At 32.4% G+C, this 27,610-nt stretch overlaps 1 protein-coding gene across 4 annotated transcripts in view; it reads left to right on the plus strand.

Moving 5' to 3' along the window:
- Positions 1 to 27,610, plus strand: part of GHR (growth hormone receptor) — a 300,535-nt gene that overhangs the window by 28,025 nt on the left and 244,900 nt on the right. Inside the window, exon 1 of one of the 4 annotated variants that reach the window (XM_051990414.1) lies at positions 15,693 to 15,986. The exons of the other annotated variants lie outside the window; for them this stretch is intronic. The gene's annotated coding sequence lies outside the window, so the exon portion shown is untranslated. Of the gene's footprint in view, positions 1 to 15,692; positions 15,987 to 27,610 lie in introns of those variants that run through there. 4 annotated transcript variants of the gene reach the window in all.

Genomic DNA, 27,610 nt, shown 5'->3' on the forward strand with positions numbered 1-27,610 from the left:
AAATGGCTCCCTAAGAAATAGAATTGGCCAAATGGAAAAGAAAGTACAAAATTTCACTTGAGAAAATAATTCCTTAAAAATTAGAATTGAACAAATAGAAACTAATGAATCTATGAGACATCAAAATATAATAAAAGGAAAAAAAGTTAAAGAAAAAGAAGAAACTGTGAAATCTCATTGGAAAAACAACTGATTTAGAAACAGATCCAGGAGAGTTAACGTAAGAATTTTTGGACTACCTGAAAGCTATGACAAAAGAAAAAAAGCCTAGACAGATTTTTTCAAGAAATTATCAAACTGCCCTATATTAGAACCAAAGAACAAAATAGAAATCAATAGAATTCATCAATGATCTCCTGAAAGAAATCACAAAATAAAAACTCTCAGAAACATAATTACCAAATTTCAAAGATCAAGGAGAAAAAATTGCAAAAAGACAAAAAAAAACCAATTTAAATACTGTGGAGTTATAGTTAAGATTATATAAGATTTGACAGCTTGCACATTAAAGAATCAAAAGGTGTAGAATATAATATACCAAAAAGCAAAGGAATTAGGATTATAACCAAGAATCACTTTCTCAGCAAAAATGACTATAATCTTTCAGGGAAGAAAATGGATATTTAACAAAATAGAGGACTTTCAAGCATTTCAGATTAAAAGAGTGAATAAAATTAAAAAGAGATGAATAAAAGATTTGACTTCCAAATACAAGACTCAAGGGAAGCATTAAAAGGTAAAAAAAGAAACAGGAGAGAGAAAACACAAGAAATTCAATAAGCTTTTTATGTGTTAACTTATTACTGTAAGAGCAATTAGAAGGAGTATATCTAGACCAAGGATATAAATATAAGGTGACTTTGATGGGATTATCCCAAAAAAACAAAATAAAAGGGTAGAAAGAAAACTACACTGAAAGAAGAAGGGGGAGATTGAATGGAATAAGTTATCCCACATAAAGGGAGTATGAAAGAGCTATTATAATAGAGAAGATGAGAGGATTGGGGTGGCAGTAAACTCAAACTTTGCTCTCATTAAAATTGGCTCAATGAGGGAGTATTAAACAGAATTAGTTGGATATAGAAATCTATTGTACCCTATGAGAAAGTAAAAAGAGATGAGGATATTAGCAGAGGGAAAGGGGGGGGGGATCAGTGATTAGAAGTAAAAACACTTGAGAGGTGGGAAAGAGCAGAAGGTAACAGAAAGAGGGGGACAAACAATGAAAAAAATGGCATGGAAAGAAACATACAATTATCATAACTATAAATGTGAATGGGATGAACTCACCCATAAAATGAAAGTGAATAGTAGAATGGATTAAAAAACAGAATCTCCTAAAATATGTTATTTTTAAAATCACATTTGAAACAAAGAGATGCTCACAGGATAAAAGTAAAGGGTCTGGAGCAGAATCTATTATGCTTCAAGTAAAGGAAAGAAAGCAAGGGTAGCAATCATGATCTCAGACAAAGCAAAAGCAAAAACAGATCTAATTAAAAGAAATTGTATTTGTGTGTGTGTGTGTGTGTGTGTGTGTGTATCTTGCTGAAAGGTATCATAAACAATGAAGTCACATCAATACTAAATATATATGCATCAAATGGTTTAGCATCTAAATTTTTGAAGGAGAAGTTGAATGAAATACAGGGGAAATGGCTAATAAAAATACACTACTGGGAGATCTCAACTTTTCCCTCTCAGAACTAAATAAAGCTAACCAAAAAATAGACAAGAAAAAAGTTAAGGAGGGGAATAAAGTTCTGGAAAAATATATATGATTGATCTCTGGAGAAAACTGGATAAGAAAAGAAGGAATATATCTTTTTCTCAGCAGTACATGGCACCTGAAATGTAGAAATACAGAAAAGCAGAAATAGTAAATGTGTCCTTTTCAGATAATAATGTAAAAAAAATTACATTCATTGAAATGGATTGTAGAGAGATTAAAATTAATTGAAATTACATAATCCAATTCCCAAAAATAATTGGATCAAAGAACAAATCATTTAAAAACTCAGTAATTTCATTAAAGAAAATGACAGCAATGAGACAACATGCCAAAATTTAGGGGATGCAGTCAAAATGGCATTTTGGTGGAAATTTATGTCTCTAATTGCTTAAATAAAAAAAGAGAAAAAGCAGTTCAGTGAACGATGCATACAAGAACAAATTTTAAATCTCTAATTCAACTTGGAAATCCTGAATTGGAAATTAGAAATCTTGAAAATCAAAGGAGAGATTAGTAAAATTGAAAGTAAGAAAGCCATTGAACTAATAAATAAAACTAGAAGCTGGTATTATGAAAAAAAGCAATAAAATAAATTGCTTTTTTTGGTTAATCAGTTAATTTGATTCAAAAATGAAATATCAAATTATTATTATCAAAAATGAAAAGGGTGAATAAACCACTAATGAAGAAGAAATTAAGACAATTGTTAGGAGCACCTTTGCCTAATTATATGCCAATAAAATTGACAATCTAAATGAAGTATATGAATATTAACAAAAATATAAATTATCCAAATTAACAGAAGAAATAAAACAGTTAAATAATTCAATCTTAGAAAAAAGAAATTGCACAAACCATCAGTGAACTTTCTAAGAAAAAATTCCCCAGGATCAGATGGATTCACAAGTGAATTCTATTTAACGTGAAAAGAATAATTAATCCCCAATACTATATAAACCATTTGGAAAAATATATGAAGAAAGAGTTCTAACAAATTTCCTTCATGATATAAAATATGGTGCTGATACCCAAACCAGGAAGAGCCAAAACAGAGAAAGAAAATTATAAAACAATTCCTCAAGTGAATATTGGTGCAAATTTTTTAAATAAAATACTAGCAACATGATTACAGGAATATATCATAAGGATCATACACCAAAACTAGGTGGGATTTATACTGGGAATGCAGGGATAGTTCAGTGTTAGAAAAACTATCAGCATAGCTGTTCATATTAACAAAAAAAATATAACAGAAATCATACAATTTTCTTAGATGCCAAAATAGATGCAGAAAAACTTTTGACAAAATACAGTATTCACTTCTATTAGGAAAACTAAAGAACATAGGAATAAAATGGAGCTTACTTTAAATTGATAAATCAATTTTATCTAAAACCATCAAAAAGAATTATCTGTAATAGAGATAAGTTAAAAAGCCTTCCCAACACTCAAGGATGAAGCAAGAATGCTCATTATCACCTATTGTTTAATATTGTACTAGAAATGTTAGCTGTAGCAATAAGAAATGAAAAAGAAATTAAAGAAATTAGAATAGTCTATGAGGAAACAAAACCATTACTCTTTGCAGGTGATATGTTACACTTAGAAAATCCTAGAGAGTCAAATAAAAAAAAAAATACTGGAAATTATTAATGACTATAGCACAGTTGCAGGATACAAAATAAACCCACATAATCAGCAGCTTTTCTATATATTACCAACAAAGCCAGCAATAAGAAATAGAAAGAGAAATTCCACTTGAAATAACTGATAGTATAATTTATTTAGGAGTCTCCCTGTCAAGACAAACCCAGGAACTATGTGACTACAACTATAAAACGTCTTTTACACAAATAAAGTTAGATATAAACAATTAAAAAACAGTAATTACTCATGGGTAGGGTGAACCAATATAATAAAAATGAAAATTCTTCCTAAATTAATCTATTTAATCATACCATATCAATACCATACTAATCAAACCATCAAAAATTGATTTATAGAGCCAGGAAAAAATATTAGCAAAATTCATCTATTGGAACAAAATACCATTTCACACCTATTAGATTGGCTAATATGACAAAAAAGGAAAATGCTGTATGATGGAGAAGATGGAGGAAAACTGGGACACTCTAATGCAAAACTGGTAGATTTGTGACCTGAACCAATTTTTCTGGAGAGCAATTTAGAACCATGCCCAAAGGTTATCAAATTGTACATCCCCTTTAATCCAGCAATAGCACTATTAGATCTATATCTCAAATCCCATCCAAAAAAGGGGAGGAGGTCTATTTGTACAAAAATACTTACAGCAATTCTTTTTGTAATGGCTAATAACTGGAAATCAAAGGATGCCTCTTAATTGTGGAATGGCTAAACAAGCCATGATATATAATTGTAATGGAATATTTTATGCTATAAAGAAATGACAAATAGAATAATTTCAGAAATACATGGAAAGACTGATGCATAAGGAAGTGAACAGAACCAGGAAAACATTGTATACAGTAATAGCAATATTATTTATTGAAAAATTGTGAATGTTTTATCTACTTTCAGAAATACAATAATCCAAGACAATCCCAAAGAATTGTCCATCTCCAGAAAAAGAACTAATATTGAGTGAATACTAGTTTTTACTTTATTTCATTGTTTTTCTCTTATTATAATCTTCTTGTACAAAATGACTAATATGGAAATTTTTTACATAATTGCACATGAGTAACTTATATCTGATTACTTACCATCTGAGAAAGGGTTGAGATGGAGGGAGGGAAAGAATAAGAAATTCAAAACTTTAAGAATTTTTTTTTAATTAGAAAGAAAAAAGAAAAGAAAAAAAGCTTTGAAAGCAGAATCAAAAAATCTGGATCTGCTATGGACTCCAACATTTTTCTAGTTGGGATAATGGACAATATTTTATCTCTATTTGTATCACTCTTATCATGTGCCAAAGGCAATATTAGTGTTTGTACAATTAACCTTAATGGTTGTTGTAAGGAAAGTACTTTGTAGATGTGTAAAGCACTATATAAATGCGAGTTTTTATTAAAAGAAATTTAAAGGATTTTATGTGAGAAATGAGCAAGTACTATTCTTTTTTATTTTTTCCTTTTTTAATTTTTTTTAGTGATAGAGACTGGCCTTGTTTCTTCAACAGAGGTATTTCTTTCTCTACCAATACAAGTTGGAAACTTACTATCTCTGGGAGGTGCTTATAATTTTGAGAACTTTAATGATCTGCTCAGGGTTTCATAGTATTTATCAAATGCAGGATTTAACGGAAGGAGTTTAATAAATGCTTGTTGATTGATTAGGTTCTTGGCTCCCACACCAGTTCTCTTTGCACTGCATTATACCCACCTCCTCCCCCTTCTCTTTTTAAAAGAAACAAACTCTTAACTGTAGTTTGTTAATATTTATGTTAACGCTACCATATTCAAATTAATTTTCAAGCTTAAAGTCATTCAGTATATGCAGATCTCTGGTTTATAAGTGGTCAGTGTTGTTTTTCCATCTCCTTCAAGTAACTTCTCACTTGAAAGAAATTGGTGGCCACATTACAGAGGCTTTCCAAACCACAGCACTGAGTACCAGTTTCTTGGCAACAATATGAATTGGTCTTTTGATTAATGTCCAGCAAATTAATGAATTATCCTTCTGTTTATACTGTAGTTCCAAAAGCTAAATGTTAGTTCAGCTTCTTCTGTATGCCTTAATCACAGGTGTTTACTAAACTTAGTTTCTTAATATGAAATGAAAGATTTAGAGATTTCAAATGCTATTTTATTTGCAAGTAGCCTGCAATCAAGATACAATTTTTAGTTCCCCCCAAATCAATTGTTAGTTGGTTTGTTTGATGAATAAACAAAGGAGTTCAAGGTTTTACTCTTGTTTTGCACAAAGGTTTTGAGTCTTAGAAAAGTCATCATCAAACCAGTAGGTTCATAATTGCAAATATCAGGGAGGTTTCTTAATAAATTAATGCTAGCTAGTTTTTGCCTTAATTCTCTTAATACATAGTTATTCTTTGCATTTTTGGTCGAGTTGTGAACTGATCCAACCATTCTGGACAGCAATTTGAAATTATGCCACAAAGGTAATCAAACTGTGATAGCCTTTGATCTAGCAAGACCACTACTAGGTCTATATTCCAAAGAGGTCATTAAAAAGGAGAAAGGACCTACATGTCTGATGCTCAGTGAAGTGAGCTGAACCAGGAGAACATTGTACACAGTAAGAACAACATTGTGTGATGATCAACTAATATTTAGCTCTTCTCAGCAATACAGTGATCCAATACAGCTTCAAAAAACTCATGATGGACATCCACATCCACATCCACATCCAGAAAAAGAAGTGATAGGCTGTCAATGAAGATCAAAGCATACTATTTTCATTGGGAGGGGGGGTTGGTTTGTATAGGTGTGTGTGTATTTGTATGTATGTGGTTTTTTCCCTTTGTTCTATTTCTTGTTTCACAAAAAGATTAATGTGGAAATATATTTAACGTGATTGCACCTTTATTAGTTTATTTGCCATCTTGGGGAGGGGGAAAGCAAGGAGAAGAGGAAAAAAATTGGAACACAAAATCTGAAAAAAATGAATGTTGAAAATTATCTTTATATGTAATTGAAAAAATACTATTTACATCAAAAGTATTATTCTTGAGCTGAAGAGATTCTGAGTAAATCTCTAATGTAACAATCTGGGAATGATCATAAAAGGAGGTTCATCTCCTTTTACAGTATTCCTATTTTCCTAGGGCTATATAGGGGAACTTACTAAATTTTATCTGCTATTAGACAGTTCTGAGGTAATAAAGAGTAATAAAATTGTAGTTAATAGCTAATGGATTAACATAGTTAATAGGTACCATATAACTAAGGAAAGAGACTTGAAGAAAAACTGTAGGACATCACGGACAGAACATTTGAAATATCAATAAGGAAACCAACCTTATTAATCAACAAAATTACAGAGACCTGATATCAAGGATCCAGAATGTTTTCTTTAGACTTTGAAGGTCAGAGTAAGCTTCTAGACAGCATTATTTGTAGGACAACAAAAGGCCCATTTTTCATTTATTTCCAGATGTCCCCTTGGATGTAACTATAAACCCAGCACTTGTAGGTCATTCTACCATTGATACCTTAGTTCTGTCTGGTCTTTTATTAGATTAATCCTAACAAATCTCAGAGACCAAAGAAAGTAGGTTTAGCTTTGTTAACTTTGTTAACTTTTGATGGAAGAGCAAGAGGAAGAAGGGAACGATCTGCAATATGATACTGTGTCCCCCAGGGAAAGCTGGCCCAAGAAGAGTAGCCCTGTGGGAAGTCCAGGGCAGGCTGGTAACTGCATAAAGGTGCTCTACTGTAGGACAGAGAGGAGGAAAGGGAGAAAGTAATCAGAGAGAAAAGCGGGAAAAAGCATAGAAAGCATACTTCCTCTGCTTTATACATTTGCCTAGGTTCCAGATCACAAATTCCTACAGAATTACCTAGTTATTTGAAATTCAAGCATTCTGTTTAATTCCACCAATGCTTATTAAGCACTGTGCATGCCCATCATGCAACATCTCTCAGACTCTCCACATTCACCTAGGTTGAATGTAGCAGGTCCTTAGGACAGCATTCATAGTCTGGTCTTGAAAATGATTTGTAGTAAACATAACCCATCCTCTTGCAAGTGCCCATTCAGCACAATCTTAGAACATCACATTTGACACATTTGAATGTTCCTGAGGAATTGTAAAACAGAAAGCTTGAAATGGGTCAATATTTTCCAGATTAGTTGATATTCAAATCAAGATTCTAAAAGAAATTTAGTTGTAGGTTCTAATTTGAAATTTTTAAATCACATGTGAATTAAAACTAATATTTAATGGCCCAATCCCTTTAGGGTCTTTGGATTATTAGGGTCTTATGGAAACTAGAGACCACAGAATTTGCTTTAGTCACTGCTGTGTTATTTATGATTAATTATTCTATTAATTATTAATCTTTCCAGTTGTCTTAGCCAAAGTAAGAGTAAATCTGGCTTTCTTCACTACAGCTGTGAAAATTGTGCATACTAAGTTGTGCTTTCACTTGTTTGCCTCAGTTTCCTTATCTCTAAAATGAGCTGGAAAAGAAAATGGCAAACTGTAGAGGGCTGGATCTCTGGAGAAGTATACTTGAAACAAGGTGTTAACTCAGTGGAATTGATGAGATGATGGTTCTCTAGTTCACATATGTACTTAGTACTTAGTATGGTAATGTAATGGTACTCTAGTTCACACATACATAGTATGCTGTAATGATGTGTAGGGTATATAAGGGCTAAGAAGGACTGGAAGAGAGATACTCCATCTTTGACTATCCTGGTGGCTCTCCTGCCTTCTTCACTCCTCCACTAAGATCAAGGCTGGTCCTGAGATCCTCCAGAGAGCTAGTCCAGAAACTACAGCAAACTACTCCAGTATCTTTACCAAGAAAACCTCAAATTGAGTCACAAAGAGTCAGACATAATTAAAATGACTTAACAACAACAAATTAAATTAATGGTCCCTGGTTTGAATTTTTTCAATTTCTTAGTGAAAAGACATAAATGAAATTCAAAGGGTAGCCCTCATATGACAATAATTTTCTAAATGAAATGTTGATTTCTTAGTCAAACCTAAACAATGTTAGCATGCTATGGAAAGTTATTTTCTGGAAAAAGGCTTTGCATATTTTTCTTAGATTATAAAGAAATTTAAATAAACATAAACTTACATCCTCTGTTCGTTATTAGAATCCAGTATATAATTCCCCATTCTGAATTATAAAGTGGGTAGAGAAAAAGTTGTTTTCATCATATGACATAAAGTCACATTTTTTAAACGCACATGGACTAGGGAGCATAAGTCCTGAAATGAAGACAACTGATAAAAAAATATCAATTTTGTTGAGTAGTTGTTGCATTAGGTTATCATATCTCTTTGTGAAAATAAAGTTTAAAAAAAGTTTTATAATACTTTTTGATTTTAGATTACAGTTATTTCAGTACATACCACCAACCTTTCTGGGAGTGGAAATGAGGTTTCCCTTGTTATAGATAACAAAGCCAGAGTACCTTAACACAACATAACATTCTACATCCATAGCCCCCCATCTCTCCAGAAAAAGGAGAATGATAAATTCTCATTTTTTTCTCTGAATCTAACTGACAGAATTCATGTATACTTGGAGTTATTTTTATTTTATTCATTATACTTCTTATGTAAAAACTTAGAGCAGTTTTAAGCTATTAAAGGTTATTAGTATAAGTTTTTCCTGAGAATAGTATGTTTTCTTGGTTCTGCTTTCTTTACTATGTTTGCTTCTCTGAAGGGTCATTTGTTTCTTATGGCACCATTCTCATAATGGACTGTTAAAAGAAATTGCTGATACTGTTTCAATCAGAAATTGACAATTAGAAAAGGATGGGAAGTGACATCCCAGAGAAATCATGCTGGAAATGGATCAAATTTTTCCAGATTAGTTGACATTTAAGTCAAGATTCTAAGAGAAATTTGGTTGTAGATTCTAACTTGAAATTTTTAAATAACAAAACCATTTCCTAAGAACAATTTCATAAACTTATTTCTTGTTCTACTGTGAAAAGTTATTAAAGTAAAATGATATAGGTGGTGTTATTGCTTACAGCCCCTCCCTCTCAGACTGCAAAGATCTGAAATATTTATTTAACCTATTATTTCTTCATTCCACATAAAATTATTCTGGTCTTTCTGAGCATTCATGTAATTATATATGGGTTTACTCTTGTTATTGTAGATTATCAAGGCAAATAGAGAGTACTCATGAATAGTTGGTAGAGTTTAATAAGAAGGTGTTTCTGGATTGAAAATGAATCAAATTTTTCTCTAAAATGCCAATGTAAGGAGACAGCAAATAAAGATGTTAAAGCAACTTTATGACTGCTATACTATGAGAAAAAATGTACTCATACTTCCATTGTCCTATTGTCCACATTGTTGGAATTTGTATAGGAAAAAATAACATTCAAAGAATATGAGGATTATGAAAATTGTAAATTAAAATATAATTAAATCTTGAGCAAAGTATTCCATAGCAACTGAAGTCACAAGGATTCCAGTGAGATATAAGAAATAATCTGACTAAAACTCTGGAATGGATGACCTAAGGGGATTGTGAAGTCTTGGAGGTTTTCAGAATAAAAATAGCGCATCCATCTGTCTAAGAATGTTAAGTCCCCTTTCAGAAACAGCATTCTACACTAGAGGCCATCTTAGAGATCTTTCAATGTTTCCTGTAATTATGTAATATTGGGTCAAATATTATTTAATTTCATGTCATTTTCTATTCTTCCCATTGATGTATAATAATCCTTATTTGAGTGAAACTATAACATTTTAATTTCATATTTTCTTCAATGCTGGCCTAGAAGTTTGCTGTCACTCTTACTTTTTGGAGAACTCAGTTATTTACACTGAGACTGCTATTAGAAAGAATTCTAGAAAAGGATTCAGACAATTCAGAGATATCAGCCTAGAAACCAGTGTCTAACAAGGGCTAGGAAAGTGGACAGAATAAAAGCTGAAAAAATAAGGAGAGGTAGCTTTGTTACCTAAGAAACAGGGCTAAATCGGGAAAGGGATAGAATAATAACTATGAGCTCTGTAGGATACCCATGCTATTGAATTAATGGATGTTAATAAAACAGGAAAAATTGTTAATGGGGTTATGAGAGAAGAAGTAGAAAGCACCAAGAGTCAAACTTCTACCTCAGTTTCTTCATCTTTAAAATAATTGGTTGGGTTAAATGAACTTTTGCTATTTTTCCAGCTCTATTTTTTTACTTTAAAATTATTATTATACATTTTATAACTTATATTTCCCAATATATTTTATATCACCCACATTCTCCTTTCACATAGATATCCTTTATGATAAAAAAATTTATAAGGAAAAATTAGTTCAATCAAAATTACTGGTTCATTAACTAAGTTTGATGTTATCTATAGTTCCACATTTCCATAGCCCTCCTGCAGAGAAAGGAGGGAAGTGTATTCTCATGTTTTCTTTGGGGCTAATTTCAGTCATCATATTTTCACAAAATTCAGAACCTTTTCATTGTTTCCATTTACATGAAACGTTACTGAATTGTAAAAAACAATTTATATTCATTTTCTTATGTCATCTCCTGCTTTTCTATATTCATGATATTCACTGTTGTTGTTTTTTACAATTCAGTAACGTTTCATGGCAGTTTTATTCAAGTACCATAACTTGTTTAAGCTATTTCCCAATCAATGCAAACTTACTTTCTAAGAATACAATGAGAGATTGGCCCTGAACCAGTGATTTCATTGGCAGAGTGAAGTCAGTAGAAGCTTCAATGCAGGGGACATTCTTTTTGCAACTTAGTGATTGCCTATGACTAATGCACCAAAAAGTTAAATAACTTGATTATACAGCCAATATATGCCAGAAGTGGGTCTTGAACCCAGGACTTCTGCCTTCAAGAATTACCTTCTATCCACTCTAGCATATTGTCTCCAAAAATATAAGTATCACCAAAAATAGTCAAATCCTATTCTAAATGGTCATTCTTGAAACAACTAGTAGCTCAGTGCAATCCAAATAAACTCAAAATACAGGTTCAAATCTAACAGGTTTCTGGTGTCTCATGGTCTTCTTCCAATGGGCATGTTAAGGATATTTCTCAATATTCCTTCTACCTTATAAGCTCTTTTACCTCAGCCAATATGGATCATAAGGTCAAATGGAAGTCAACAAATATGGGCAATAACCAACAGTACTTTATTGAGCAAATAAGTACAATTCAATTAATGCCAAAGAGCCTACAAAGAAAGCAATATAATATGAGATATGAGAGAAAGCTCACCTTCAGGTGGGACAATCATTAAGTACTATTATTTCTCCTACTTCTATTACTTATACAGTACTTTCAAATTAAAAAAAAAAACATTTCACACATGCTATATCATTATTCTCCCCATTTTACAGATGAGAAAATTGAGGTAGATAGACGTTAAATGATTTGTCCAGGATTACACAGCTAATAAGTGTCTAATTTAAACTCTTCTTGACTACAAATCCCATTCTGATCAAGAGTTGGTCCATTTAGCCAGCTAACTGTCTAACCATAAAGTGGTTTTCAGAGTATATCTTCCTCTATTACAAGGTCAGATCCTTAAGGACAGGGACTACCTTTCGTATTTTTTTTCTAAATCATAGTTCAGATAATAAACATAAGTGTTTATTACCTACTGTTCTGAAAAGGGCAAATAGATGGTGCAGTAGATAGAATGCTGAGTCTGGAGGTTGGAAGACTCATATTGCTGAGTTCAAAAGCTGTGTTAGACACTTAGTATCTGTGTGATCCAGAAAGTCACTTAAACCTGTTTACCTCGGTTTCCCCATCTGTAAATGATAAGCCACTCCAGTATCTTTGCCAAGAAAGCCCTAAAATAGGGTCACAAAAAGAATCAGACACGACTGGAAAATGACTGAACAACAAAAATTCTGAGAAAATAATGAGGAAATGAATAGAAATTTCTTTTTTCTCCAGAATACTTTATTTTCTGTTTCTAATGAAACATCTCAACAAACTTTCTGAAAATAGCATTGAATCATACTGATTGATGTAAATATCATCATCATTGTCCAACAAATTGTTTACGCATAGTCTAGTTCCTGTAAGCCTAAAGTAAACATGACAACATACAAGATGGGACAAGCTGTACCCTTACAGCTTAACTTAACTAATTACACAATTCAACTCAAGTAACTGCTCTTACAATTATATTTAGAGATTCAGGATACTATCAAATAGGTAGCAAAAACAATGACTTCATGTATAACAAAGTAGTTTTGATTTCACTGGACCGGATTTATACTTTATAAGCAAAAGCCACCAAGATTTCAGACATGATTAATAAGTAAGTGACTTTTTTTATAATTTACCTGATGAAGTAAATGTACTGATGAACCTGTTAAACTCTTTTGGAATTCTACAAAGGGAGAAAGGCCATTCCTGAAATCAGGTCATGGGAGAATTACCATTTCTTAAATAAGATATAGTTCAAAATGGAATATCATGAATACAGAAAAACAGGAGAAGACATATGAGAATGGATATAAAGTAAAATAAGTAGAACTAGGAAACTAGATAAAAAAATTTCCCAATGACTCAAGAAAGAGAGGTGGTCTAATGATTCAGAACCAAATGAGAAGCAATGTAGCACGGGCTTTGAATCAGGAAGATAGGGAGTCAAGGTTGTTTTGACTCATTGGTTGTGTGAGTATTCTCAGTAAATCAATAAACCCCTCAGGAGTCCCAGGCAATTCTTTAAGATAGTGTAACTCAAAATAGTTGCTGATTATACTGCATTATACCTATAAAATCACTAGTTTAGATCAAGGAAAGAAGTCAAAATCCTAAATATTTATCCTTGATAAGAAATCCATTGGCAAGCATTTAATAAGCACCTATCATTTGATAAACACTGGAGGTAGTAAGAAAATACACAGTTCCTTCCTTTAAAGAGCTTACAGTTTAACTGAGAAAGACAACATGTACATGTGTAAATATATACAAAATAGAAAAATGATAATTGGAACAGTAAAAAGAAAAAAACAAACAAACAAAAAAAAAAAACCACCAAAACAGTTGATTTAAAAGGAATCCCAGTAAGCAAATAGAGACAGAAAAATGGAGAAATCCCCACCTTGCATTGAAAACATCTAAGCAAGGATGAAAAAAAGGATTTCAAAATGTGTCCCTGTTTAAAGCCCTTATAAGGGCTTCTCTTCTATTCATGATTCCATGCATTTGCTTTGTGTTTGGGGCTAGGTGTTTCAGATACCTTCCCATACCTGGGGTTAATAAAATTAATAATAATAATAACTAACTCCTGTAGCATGTACCAGGTACTTTACAATTATTATTTTATTTGATTCTCACAATCCTAGAAAGGGGAGTATTAACTTCACTTTACAGATAAGGAAACTGAGGCAGACAGTAGTTAAGTGCCTTGCCCCAGGTCACAGAGCTAATAAGTTTCTTTCAAATCTGAATTCAGTTCTTGCTGACTTTAAACCTGATACTCTATCTACTGCTCCACCTGACTAATGCTTCAAACCTACTGACAAGTTAAAGGAAAACCTGGAAATACAGAATTTTAGAGCAAGCAGAGATTTAAACAGACATGCCCTGAGAACAAAAATCTCCCTTACAATAAGAATTACTTTGCTACCCAACAAGGATCTCATCCATTCCCTGCTGAAAGTAGTGGGAGAAACAAAACAGATACAGAGAAATCTGTTCCCTAAACACCAAGAAATCTTTTTTGATAGCATAAATTGGGTTCCATCCCAGCAGGCAAATCACCTGTATTGTGTAAAAGAGCCTTATGTCATCCTCAGGGATCTTAAAAGCTAGTAAGATTGATGTCAAAAGGCTATGGGTTTAGAGCTAGAACTTCCTCAGTTTATGGTTAAGAAAACACAAAGTTGTTAAGGACTTATGCAGGGACATATAGCTATAATTATCTGAAGAGGATTTGAATCCAAGTCTTTGAGACTCTAAGTTCAGAACCCTACCTACTATATCTGTGATGTCAAGCTGAAATAGGAGCATACATTAGGATCCCTGTGTGGACATATATGCTTAGAAAACTACACTTAACATTATTTATGTTTCATTGTATTTTTACTCCTCTTGTTAAATATTTCTTATTTATATTTTAATTTGGTTCAATCTGTATTGGGAGTGTTGTGAGCAGCAAGTGGCCCCCCAGCATTGTGCTTGACCCATCTGTACTATCCTATGATTTCAACCAATCAATCAATACACATTAAATAAGTACACTACTGGTTCTCAAAGTATGGTCTAGAGAATCCTGGGGATCTCTGAAACCTTTTAGAGGGTCTACAAATTCAAAAAGAGTTTTTATTTCCAATATGGTAAGTGTCTATAAATATAATCCAGATAAACAAAAACTCTTTGGAGAGATCTTCAATAATTTTTAATAGGATAAAGATACTGAAAATAAAAGTTTGAGAACCGCTGTAGTACGAGGGATAGAAAAAGAGACAAAAGGTAATCCCTGGTTTCAAAGAGCTTACGATCTAATGTGGTTTTTGTAGATCCCAGATCTCTGAGCTTTCTGAGTTGTTGCAGATGATGAAATTAATCAGGGGCAACTCTGTGTTGATAGACTTTCATACAGATGAGTAAGCTGTGCATCAGACATCAGCCCCCTATTGGGCAAAACCTGAAGCCTTTCCAGAGAATAGTATTAATGATAATGATAGCTGTTTTTTGTAGTGGTTTATTTTTTTATTTTTATTTAATAATTACTTTATATTGACAGAATCCATGCCAGGGTAATTTTTTTACTTTTGTAGTGGTTTAGAAGAAGACATAAATTCAAATCCTACCTCTGTGACTCTGGATTCATCATTTAAGCTCTCCTAGCCTTTTTCCTTATTTGTAGTAATGGAGATCATAGCATCTACCTTACCCAAAGACCAAATAAGATATCACCTGTAAAGCCTTTTTCAAACCTTAAGAATGCATCATAAACCAGCATTCCACTGAAGCCCAACAACAATCCTGAGAAGGTACAAGCAGCAAGTGTTATGAAACCTGTAGAATTCAGGACGTTCCCTGGCAATCCCTGTCAATTACACAACAGGAAAATTGCATTGGTGGGTGGGGGTGGTATTGGGAGGAAAAGTTAGAAACTGTTGCGGGTCCCCACCGTTGTGTACTCTGCCTGGGGCTCTTGCTTCATTCCTTGTTTACTCCCTTCTCAGAACTCTCCTGCCAATTTCATCGTTAGGAGGCTACTGTTTCTAGAATGGCATTGAGGAGATCTTCTGAAGTGCTCATGTGATGGGTCAGTGTGGGAGCTCTGCACAGATAAAGAGATGGAGCTCTTTAGAGGGAGCCATTGATCAGCTGCATAGGACTCCTTCCATGGCTGAGATACACCAGCCTGATGGAGGAAAAGGTGGAGAGAGCCTTGGGAACACAGATTGGTACAAACAATGTCACAGAAAGGTTAAAGTCGCTTGTCCGACATCACGTAAGCTAGTTGATTATGCTTAGCTAACTATAATTTCCTGGATTTTCTGGCTAAGAATACTACTCAGAATTTATCACCCCTATTAAACAAGCTTATCAGGGAGTCAAAGACCAAAACAAAAGTTTTGGCCCTTCAAGTAGCTATATTCTAATGGTGAGTAAGGGGGAGGAAAAACATGTCTGGTGGGGAGAAGACTGATGATTGTGGGGATAATAGAAATCTGTGTACTGTAGTGTCACTTGACAAGGTGGAACCTTGAAAGGAGATAAGGATTGTAAAAAGCCAAGAGGAACAGGATAGCCTTCCAGGGAAGAGGCTCAGCTCCTACAAAGGTGTACAGACACGAGGTGGAAAGGCAGGGGCAAGAGCAACACGGAGGCCTGGTTGGCTGTAATCCGCAGGCAGGAGGGCTGGTATTGTGAAATTATTCCAGAAAGAAAGGTTGGGAGCAAATTATCAAAGGCTTTAAATTTCAAAAAGAGGGGTTCATAAGTAAGAGCTAAAACTACCTGCGTAAGAGAGTGCTATGGTAAGATCTATGGTTTTGTAATGTAGCTTTGATGTTTGTGTAGCATGACTAAAGAGGGAAGAAGGTACATAGGAAAGTAGAGATCAGCGTTCTGTATCTGTAATTCAATGGAAAGAAGGCAGACATGTTCCTTCTCATAATTAATCCAAGTTTGGAGGCATTTTAGTATTGTCTTATTAACATTTTTGCATTCATTGTGTGTATATGTACTCTCTCTCTCTCTCTCTCTCTCTATATATATATACATGTGTATATCATTCATTATATGTATATGTATGTGCGTATATGTGTGTGTATATATATTCATTGTATGTATATGTATAGGCTCTATATAAATATACATATTGTGCATGTGTCATTCATTGTATATACATTGTATATACATATATATTCATTGTATGTATACATACAGGCTCTATATTAATATATATATTTATTGTGTATGTATCATTCATTGCATATGTGTATTCAATATGTGTATATGTAGTTGTCTATACATATGTATTTATTGTGCATATATTATTTGTTGTGTATATGTACTTGTATATATATATATATTCATTATATATACATTTAATGTGCATGTATTATTCATTGTATATATATGTACTTGTATATATATATTTTTTATTATGCTTATATCATTTGTTGTGTGTGTATACTTGTATATATATATATATATATATATATTCATTGTATGTGTATGGATTTGAGTGTGTGCATGTGTGTGTATATATATATGTACTTGTATATATATATATTTTTTATTATGCTTATATCATTTGTTGTGTGTGTACTTGTATATATATATTCATTGTATGTATATACGCTTGTCTATATATTCATTATATATTTATTATATATTATTATATTATATATTTATATATTATATATATTAGTTTTCTATATAAATACATATATATTGTGCATATATCATTGTACTTATATATATTCATTATATATATGTAAATATATACACAAGTATACATATGTATAATGAATATATGTATGTATGTATATAGAGTCTATTTGGGCAACTATTTGGCCTAGGATCAGAAAGACTCATCTTTATAAATTCAAATATGAATTCAGACACTGACTAGCTGTATGATTCTTGACAAGTCACTTAACTTTACCTTAGTTTCTTCATCTGTAAAATAAGCTAGAAAAAGAATGGCAAATCACTCTGGCATCTTGCTAAGAAAATGCTAAATAGGATCACAGAATTGCCCAATATATCATTCATTTGTATATATATTCATTGTATATATGGTACTTGTCTATATATTCATTATATATATTTATTGAGTGTATATCGTTCATTATATATATACTTGTGTGTATATATATATTCATTGTATATATATGTAGTTTTCTATATAAATACATATATATTGTGCATATATCATTGTACTTATATATATTCATTATATATATGTAAATATATACACAAGTATACATATGTACAATGAATATATGTATGTATGTATATAGAGTCTATTTGGGCAACTATTTGGCCTAGGATCAGAAAGACTCATCTTTGTAAATTCAAATATGAATTCAGACACTGACTAGCTGTATGATTCTTGACAAGTCACTTAACTTTACCTTAGTTTCTTCATCTGTAAAATAAGCTAGAAAAAGAATGGCAAATCACTCTGGCAAATTGCTAAGAAAATGCTAAATAGGATCACAGAATTGCCCATGCTTGAAAATACTAAACAACAACAAAATAATTCTATTCGTTTTATTCTCGTTGCTTTGTTAAATTCATATGAGTATTCCTATCCCTCTTAGAATTCCTCATATTCACCCTTTCTTATTAATAAACAAATAGTTGTTTTTGCACTTATTATGTGTCAAGCACTGTATTAGAAGCCAAGAATAAGAAGTACAAAAAAAAAAAAGGAAGAATATCTACCTTTTTATGGAAATGGAAATTCCAAAAAAAAAAAAAATGGCCACTTAACAGATACTTTATGAAATTAAAGAGGAATGAAGGGGACATGGAATGGGTCAAAATTCATTATAAAGCAATAGTTATCAAAGCTTTTTGGTAGTGGTTAAAAATAGAGAAGATCCATTGAATAGGATAAATACTTAGAATTATAAGTCAGATTTTGATAAGCTCAGAAATACAAACTACTGTTTAAAAAGCTCAATATTTGAGAAAAAATGGTGAGAAATTGGAAAGGCATTTGACAGAAAATTGCTATAGATGAACATACTATATAGCACATATCATAGTAAATTCCAAATAAATATTTGACTTAAACATTAAAAATTTCATCATTTAAAAAGTACAAATGAACCCCAAAAGATATATTTAAAAAACTATGCTGAGAAGGAATTTTTTAAAAACAACAAAGGATGGAAGTGAATACAGATAGAACAGATACTTTCCATTACATTAATTTTTTTTAATTATAAAAATTAACAAAGATTTTTTGAAAGATAATTTATAATAGGAAAAAATCCAGTTGACTAGTCTACTTCTTGCAGAGGTTTATGACTTTAATTTTTCTTTCTTATCATGTTACTATATCTGACGTTTCTATAACTATGTCAAATCATAGGGGAAAGGAATACGAGGAAGTACTTTTGCTTTATGTTCTACTTACTGGGAAATCTGGTGTTTCTTCTATGCTAATAACAGTAGCAGTTGTTAAGTTCTTTCACTTCTCTCTCTTTCTCTTTTTCACTTTCTCTCCCTCTTTTTTTTCTCTTTCACTCTCTACACACACACACACACACACACACACACACTTACACACATTTTACAATGCTTGTGCTGTGGGGGGTTTTTTAAATCAAAAATTGATATTTTCTTTTGTCAAAGATTTTGTCTATAGCTCTATATAGTCATGTAATTCTTATTGTTTTTGTTCATCATTTAATTAATGAAATTTTCTCTCTTAATTTAAATCATCTTTGCAACCCTGGTATGAATTCAACTTTGTCATAGTGAAATTTTTTTTTGTTATACTGCTGAAGTTTCTTTGCTAAGATTTTACTTCAAAAAATTTCATTGATATTGATTCATTAGTGCTTTTCATAGTTGTAAAGATTATATAGTTGTAATAATTACACAATTATTGATTAAATGAACTGGGTAATGCACTAAAGTCCCCTATTTCTGGTTTGTCCCTTTCTGGTTTGTTTATCAGAAAATATTTCTCTCATAAAAAGTTTAGTAGAATGCCTTCTCTGTTGATATTTTTATGGCATAGATATTAATTGTTCTTAAACAGTTGCTAAAAATTAACTTGTAGATCTGTAGATCATATTTTTTTTGTTTTTTCCCTTTGATAATTTCTTTATGGCTTGTTCAATTCCTATATGTGAGATTACATCATTAAGACCTCTTAGTTTTGTTTTTAAAAAGAACTACTGAAGGCATACCTTTAACCAATAGCATTCCTTAAATTTAAAAATGGGAGCCAATGAAAAATAGTTGATCTGAAACCAGAGATTTTCATATGTAAATTTTCTTTATTATCTTCAATTTTTACTTCTTAAAATAGCAAAATTAAGCATTTGACTAGATTCTGGTAGACATCAACCAATAAAACAAGAACAACCATGCTAAATATTTTTTAATTGCCATAACCATAATAGAACAATTGTCAGAATATCCAACAGATGCATGATCCAATAATTTGTTGTAAAAATCTTCATCCTTCCTTTTACTTCTTAAATGACAGCACAGCACTTTTATTATCCAGAAGCAGGATTCAAAACAATGTCAGGATGAGATAGAAAACTCTTTTAAAAATTCCTGTCTAGGTGCTGAAAGATAAAAATGCTCACTCCAAGTATACTGGATTCATTCCATCTACAGTCTTACCCCAACAAAGCCACTGCTGCTACTTTGGGTGCTGTCTCATTTAAGATGAAATATTTAAGCTTGTTTGATTTCTAGTCATTCATGATCTCAACAACACCTTTCAAAGGATTAAGTTGATGACTATGGTCTCTGAGTTAAGCTCTGTTCTACACAGCTCAAGATAAACAGCTTCCAAAGATCTACTCTTAAGAAAGAGAAATCCTAAACTGACAAGTTAGTTTTGCTTCCATCCCAGATTGGGAGCACTTGTACTCTCTGATGTCCACAGTGAGACAGAAGCATTTCTCCTCAGATTCTGATCCATAAATATAAACTGATTATTTAGCTGAGATCATTTTGCTCTATATTTTTGAAATGTTTGTGTGTTATTTTTGTAGGCTTCTCTAGAAAGTTTTTTAAGTCTTTTTTTTTAAATAGCAAAGGCAACCACATTGAAATGTGTGCAGCAATAAAATGGAAATGTTGAAGTCTAGAGGGGCAACATTGGATGGGGAATCCTGTGATCTGAGGAAACAGGAGTTGTTCAGTCATAGAGTATGGTGTGGGGGCTCAAAGAATCTTATTTTTCTTATATTTCCCTGTAGTTGCCAGGGAGAACAAAAACAGAGAAACAAAACTATAATCTAATTCCTTTCATGAACATTATACAAAGAATTTTAAATAAAGTACTAGTAAGGCGTTTATAGCAATATATCACAAATTATATCATATATTATGACCAGGTGGGATTTATATCAGGAAAGCAGTGCTAATTCAGTATTAGGAATTATGTAGCCATATAGCCTTAACAAAAATAACAAAAATTAAATAAATGATTACCTCAATTAGAGAAAAAGCTTTTGACAAAACACAACATTCAATCCATTAAAAACAATAGAAATCATAAGAATGAGTGGAACTTTTTCTTAAAGTGATAAGTAGGTTCTAGCTGAAACCAAGAATAACCATTATATGTAATAAGGATAAACTAGATGCCTTCCTAATAATATCAGGGTGAAGCAAGGATGTCCATTATAACCACTATTATTTAGTCTCATTTTAGAAATGTCAGCTCTAGCAATGACAAGAACAAGAAATTTAAGCAATAAAAATTGACAAGAAAATGGAATTTTAATCCTTCATAGATGATATGATGGCATACTCAGAAACTCTGAATAATCAACTAAAAAAACTAGTTGAAAAAATTAATGTCTTTAACAAAGTTGCAGGAAAATAAAATAAATCTCTATCAATCATCAGTACCTCTATATATTACTAACAAAATCCATCAGAAAGAAATAGAAAGAGAAATACCATTTAAAATAGCTGCAGACAACATAAGATATTTGGGAGTCTATTTGCCAAGACCAACCAAGAAACTATATGAGCACAATTATAAAACATTTTTTCACACAAGTAAAGACAGATCTAAAAAAACTATATATTAGAAATATTAATTACTTGTGGGTAGGATGAGCCAATATAATAAAAAGGACAATACTACCTAAATTGATTTATTTATTCAGTGTTATACCAAATTACCACAGAATATTTTTTATATATCTGGAAGATAAAAGTTCATCTGGAAAAACAAAAGATCAAGAATTACCAGGGAATCAATGAAAAAAATATGAAAGAAGGTGACCTATCGTTACCAGATTTCAAACCGTATTACAAAGCAATAATCATGAAAAAAATTTAGTACTGACTTAAGAAATAGACTGGTGAAACAAGTGGAATAGATGAAGTACACAATATACAATAGTATCCTAGTATTTGATAAACCCAAATATCTAAGCCCTGTGTTCAAGAACTCACTATTTGACAAAATTTTCTGATAAAATTTAAAAGCAGTTCAACAGAAACAAGGCAAAGATTAGCATCTCATACATATACCAAGATAAGGTAAAAATGAGCATATGATTTAGACATAAAGGGTAATATTATAAGCAAATTTGGGGAGTAAGGAAAATTTTACCTGTCAGATCTACAGGTAAGGCAAGAGTTTATGACCAAAAAAGAGATGGAAAGAATTGCAGGAAATGTATTGAATAATTTTGACTACAAGCAAAATCAATGCAGTCAAAATCAGAGGGAAACAGAAAACTGGGAAAGAATTTTTACAAGTTTCTCTAATAAAGACTATTTTTCAAATATATATGTGGAGAGGAACATCTAGGTGGCACAGTGAATAGAGCATCAGCCGTGAACTCAAGAGGACCTGAGTTCAAATTTGGCTTCAAACACTTAACACATCCTAGCTGTGTGACCCTGGGCAAGTCACTTAACCCCAATTGCCTCAGCAAAAAAAAAAAAAAAAAATTATACACACATATGTATAATATATACACACATACATATATATGGAGAACTTTATAAACATATGACTCATTACCCAGTTGATCAAAGTTTTCAAAAGAAGAAATCAAAACCATTTCAAATTATATGAAAAAAATGCTTTAAATAGAAGAAATGAAAATTAAAACAACTCTCTGGTATTACCTGATACCAATGAGATTGTCTAACATGACAGAAAAGGAAAATAACAAAAACTGGAAAGGGATGTAGCAAAATAAGTACACTAATTCACAGTTGGAAGAGTTATGAGCTGAGTCAACCATTCTGGAAAACAATTTGGAGTTATGCCCAAACGAACTCATTTCTCTTGAAGATTTGAATCTGGATCCTATGACTTTGGAGTCAATGTTATTTCCACTCTATCACATTAATTTGTATATATTTAAATAATTAAGCAAAGAAATGAGATAGGATGAAAATTTACATTTCAAAATAAAATTAAAATTTTTTGTATCATTGATGTTTGGTTATTTTATTCTAATGTTAAGGTTCTTTTTCTTTTTTTTTTAAATCATTGGTTGCAAGAAAGAACATGAGATCATTCTTCTAAAAAAAAAAAGAGAGAGAGAGAGAGAAATTCTCAGTCATTTTTGTTGGTCTCTGCTAGTCCTCCTTCAAATTCCCCATTTCTGCTTTAAGTGCCAAGTTCCCACTAGGCTAGAAATATTATTTAAGGGGTTGGATAGTTAAAAAGCATCTGTGTATTGCCACTGATTCATTAAGTAGCTTTGAGCAACCTCTTTGGATCTCTGTTTTCTTATATGTAAAAATGAATGAGTTAGACAAAATGATCCCAAAGGTATTTTCTAACTTTAATGTCTATCAAAGTACAAGGGCAGAGATCTTTGTGTTCTTCAGGACTGGCTTATCAATTAGACTCCTCATCACTAAGCTATGAAAATGCTTCATACCACATTGCTATAGGAGATGAAGCTTGTCACATGGAATAGAATCACCTTCAACTGTCAAGGAAGTGTCATTCCTGATATAGTGTCTTACATGAAGTAGATATTTCAGTGTTAGGTGATATTATTTTAGCACATATTTTTGCTTATTTTCAAGGACTAAATTCCTTCCAGCTAGCCCTGTTTGACCTATTTGTCTGAAAGGTTGAAGGACATGAGTGTCATTTGGCTTCTTGCCAAAACAAGAGCAAAACCAAAAATGTGATGTTGAACAGCAGGAATGTGAATGTTGCACAGTACAATTCTTTCGAGAAATATCAAATCTCAGCCAACATAGAGCTCCAAACTAGTCTAGCTCTTAAGTGGCAATGAATGACAGTAGGAAAAATGATCAGAAGTCTGCCATACAAATCAGTGTGGTAGAGTGGAAAGTCTAGTCATAGGATCCAGATTCAAATCTCATGCTATGGGCACCCACTTAACTTCCACTAGCCTCAGTTTACTTACCTGCAAGAGAAATAAGTTAGACTAGTGATGTGATAATGAATGGGTTGTGATTCACAAAGGTTAAATACCACAACCATCTGTTAATATTCATATTAATTTGCTATTTGCTGTTAATATTTGTTTTCTCTTAAGCTCTCTGGTTATAGTTTCCCATTTGTATAACTAAAGAGATTAGATCAGGAGTCCTAATCTATGTTAGAGCTCCCTTTGGCAGGCTAGTGAAACCTAATACCATTGTGATTTGTTATCTAAATTTGTAATTGAAGGAAATGCTGAATTTTAGTGGAGAGTTAATAAAAGCAAATTTGTAATTATTTTCCTATACAAGTTTACAGACTTCTTAACACATGACCATGGAACCCAAAGGGTTAATGGATTATAGGGTAAATAGTTTTGATTAATAATATATTAATATTTTATAATATGTAATAATACATTATTACATATAATGTGTTAATATATAGGATAATATAAAGGTAATCATAATAATAAATGGATTAGATGATCTTTAAGCTTTCTTCCATTTTGTTGCTCAGTCGAGTCTAACTCTTTATAATTCCATTTGGGATTTTCTTGGTAAAAATACTGGACTGGTTTGCCATTTCCTTCAATTCAATTTTACAGATGAGGAAACAGAGGCAAACAGAATTAAGTGATGTACTGAGAGTAACATAGCTACTTAGTATCTAAGGCCGGGTTTCAGCTCAGGTTTCCCAGATTCCAAGACTAGCACTCTATCTACTGTGCCACCTTGCTTCCCCTAGTTTTAATATACCTTAATTCTAAGAAATTTAATTCTAAACAGCTTAGAATTAATTTATGATGGGAGAAGAAGTATAAGGTAGAATTGGTACATCTGTTCCTCTTCTTCCTGGATTCTGCTCATATTTTTGAAAAATAGTAAAGATGGAAGACCATAGAACAAGGATTTTTTCAATACGTTAATTCATATTTACCTTATGTTTTCAGAAAAATACATCTCTCTGTTGTCTTCAATAGTAAAATTATGTGTGTAAGAGGAGCTTTTTTAAAAAAAAAAAGTTCTTTGAAGCCTTGTATAATCATGGTTTTAATTGCTTATCCACTTATTTTTGCACCACTATGAATTTCTAGAAACATACATTTAATATACATTAAGCATTTGGTATGTGCTATATAGTTGAGCTTGGGCAGCTAGGTAGCTAAGTGGATAGAGCACTAGACTTAGAATTAGGAAGATCCATTTTCCTGAATTCAAATCTGATTTCAGACACTAACTAGCTGTGTGACTCTGGCTAAGCCACTTAACCTTCTTTGCCTCAGTTTTCTCATCTGTAAAATGAGCTGGAGAAGGAAATGGCAAGACACTCAATCATATTTGTCAAGAAAACCCCAAATGGGGTCATACAGAATTGGACATGACTGAAAATGACTAAACAACAAAATGTACTGGAGAGTGACAGACAAATACAATATAATAGTCTCTGCTGTAATGAGGTTTACAATGTAGTAGAAGACATAGTCTAGGTATGTAACTAATTATTCAAAGAGAATATAAATATCCAGTAAGAGATACAAAGTGCTATCCATACAAAGTTAAGAAGAGAGGGGTGATTTTTTGAGTTAGGAGTATTTACTCTGTACAGCAGAACAACAAACAAAGCATAAGTATTTATTAAGCACTTTAATATATGAAAAGCCTTTATTAATCACTCCAGGATAACCAGACAATTATTTGATTTTTCATTTTTGAGTTTTATTTTCTCTGTCTTAAAATAGTTACGTGCTAATGAGTGAAGGGGATACAGTGCCCTACAGCTCTAATTATTATGTATTCAAAGATATTCAGTTTTAAAAAGAATCTTTCTCTAACAACTATTACTTTGTACTTGAATTTTAGCAGTTTTTAATAAATAATACTTCTTTTCCTATAACCTTTAAACTGTTCACATACAAAAGAAGCATCACCCTAAATTCTTTATATGGTGATTCAACTTTCACATTCATTCAACAATTTACTTTTTGTACCTTTTGCAACCAAATTGCTCACCTATTATCTGAAAACTATTTCCTTATATTCAGATTTTAGCAGGGTTTTTTTTTTAATAAAGATAAAGGTTTTTTTCTATTATCATCAAAGTATTCATTTATTAAAGAGGCAAGACCTCACATCCTTTTATCTGTTGAATTGTTATTTTTCTTTATTGCAAAAGTACTTTCCCCATACCTTTAAGCACCAAAACACTCCAGTGTGAAAGAACAATACCTAAAGGGACAGTACCTTATATTAAGATGAATCAGTCCTTGGTATATAGGTAGGATGTACATAAGGCATTGAAATGAGGAACAGGGTATCAATTAAGTCACTGCTGTAATTATCTGTTGTTCAGATGTTTCAATTGTGTCCCCATTTGGAGTTGTTGGTTTTTTTAGCAGAAATAATGTAGTGGATTGCCATTTCCTTCTTTAACTCATTTTACAGATGAAGTACCTGAGGCAAGCAGGATTAAGTAATTTGCCAGAGGTTTCTCAACTAGGAAGTGTCTGAAGCCATTTTTGGACTCAAAAAGACTAATATTCCTTATTTCAGGCTCAGACCTTTATCCATCACTGCCACCTAGCAGTCCTATTGTAATCATCCAGACAACAATTAAAATGGACCTGGACTGGATGGGTGATGGGGGAAAGAGAGAGACAGGAAAAGATGGAATTACAGAGGTAGAAACAAAAAGATTTGGCAATTGTTTAAATGGTCACAGTGGGCAGTAATTCTGGAGAAAAGGAAAAAATCAGAGATGAGTGTAGTTCCTCCTCTGCCACAACTTTATTTTCTTTAAATTAATTTTATTTTTTTTTGCTGTGTGGGGGAAGGTGGAGGGAAAATTTCCCTAATGAGCTTTGGTGATGAAAAGCAAGAATTCACAACAGATGATTATTGTCATACTATTATAATTCTCATAAGGGTGATGTAATCCCTTCCAGAACCTCCCGCATTCTATTAAACAAACTAAGGGACATTGTTCTTGTCTAAGAAGGCAGTAGAGATGAACAGCAGGTATGACAGGGCCATTGTGCTGGACATTCAGGAATTATTTGTTAGCTGGAGAACTTTGCAGCGAACACATTCAGTTGTACTTCAGAGTACTTTCTGACCCTCCTATGAGGCTGTTTTTTGTGGGTCAAACTTAAAAATGATGTTGATGCTATCATGGGTCATATACTCTGCAGAAGACTCCAAAGGAAGACTTGCTCCTCTTTGACAGGGCCTGATCATTAAACAAAGGGACATCCTAATAAAGGGTCTCAAATAGTGGTTGACCCTACACCTGAACTCCCTGAGTCACAGACTCTCCACCCATGTAGTAGTGCTGAAAGACAATGGGTTACTTCCTAAAGTCCAGACCAGTAAAGCTCTGGCCTACATTCCAAGGACTGGCCCTTATTTTTATCTTTGCTTCAGATCTCAGTCCAAGTTTTTCTCAGCCAGCTCTGTGCACAGAGAAGACATTTGATAAATCCTTGAGGGCTGATTGATGGGACTGATTAATTTAGAAACAGTCCCCTCTCTGCTCAAGTACACTTCCTTTACCTTTCAATGCCTTACTATGACTGTTTCATCTTTAGCTCTTGCTTGTACATTGCTAACAGACTTAGGAATCCTAGGAAAAGGGAA

Source organism: Antechinus flavipes, chromosome 1, assembly GCF_016432865.1.
Source record: "Antechinus flavipes isolate AdamAnt ecotype Samford, QLD, Australia chromosome 1, AdamAnt_v2, whole genome shotgun sequence".
Taxonomy (NCBI): Eukaryota; Metazoa; Chordata; class Mammalia; order Dasyuromorphia; family Dasyuridae; genus Antechinus; species Antechinus flavipes.